Genomic DNA, 1,316 nt, shown 5'->3' with positions numbered 1-1,316 from the left:
GGTGATGATAGTAGGCCCTGAACTGAACTCTATGGTGATGATAGTAGGCCCTGAACTGAACTCTATGGTGATGATAGTAGGCCCTGTAGTCTATGGAGATGATAGTAGGCCCTGTAGGTCCTGTACTGAACTCTATGGTGATGATAGTAGGCCCTGAACTCTATGGTAATATTACACTCTCCTCTCATATTTTCTGTTGCAGGGGTAAAACAGTCTGTGATGTCATGATTTGACTGTGTTGTCATCGTTGTCATAGCGAAGTGCGGCTAGTAGACAGATGCAGTGGATCCCTTGAGACTACAAATCTACATTCACTGCACTAATTCCACATCTAGCAATTAATACTTGCCTTCGCACCAGACACACACACACACACACACACACACGCACGCACGCACTCACGCACAAACACACACACACACACACACACAGACACTCACACACACACACACACACACACACACACACACACACATACACACACACACACACAGACACACACACACACACACACACACACACACACACACACACACACACAGGCACTCACACACACACACACACACACACACACACACACACACACCCTCTCTCTCTCTATCCGAGACACGCTCGCTTTTTTCAGGGCTTTTTAAAAGGGAACATTAAGTCTGCTCTACTCAGTGGTAATTAAAAGGTTTGGCTTCCACATCCCAGCAGATTATAAAGAAAGTAAGGCAGCCTGTTTCTTAATGATTTCAATTCTGCTCCTGTAGTACAAACGGTTGTGCTAATATCACCAAGGCTGTGGGTTTCATACCAGGGGACCACACACAGACACACACACACACACACACATGCACACACACACACATACACACACACACACACAGACACGCAAACACACATACACACATACAAACACACACACACACACACACATATAGACATGCACATGCATACACACTCACACACGCATACACATACACATATACCTACACACGCACATACACACACACACACACACACACACACACACACACACACACACACACACACACACACACATACAAACATACACACAGGCTGCTAAATGTCTAATTGTAAATGGGGTTGCTTTCAGTGTAAATTAAAGGACTTTTACGTTAACGGCCTGTGTGTTCTAGTCACAAGTGAATGATAACGGATGACTAATAACACACGCTAACATGGTAAACACAACACAAAGATTGACAAAGCTAAATCATTTTGTAGGTGTAGAAATATTAAAAACGAATCAACATTTTAAAGGACAATCGGGAATCCAACAAAACCCTTCGGATAAGCCCAGACCAACA

This window comes from Clupea harengus, chromosome 24, assembly GCF_900700415.2.
Source record: "Clupea harengus chromosome 24, Ch_v2.0.2, whole genome shotgun sequence".
Classification (NCBI taxonomy): Eukaryota; Metazoa; Chordata; class Actinopteri; order Clupeiformes; family Clupeidae; genus Clupea; species Clupea harengus.
The sequence above is the reverse complement of the archived record's forward strand: the minus strand, read 5'-3'. Positions refer to the sequence as shown.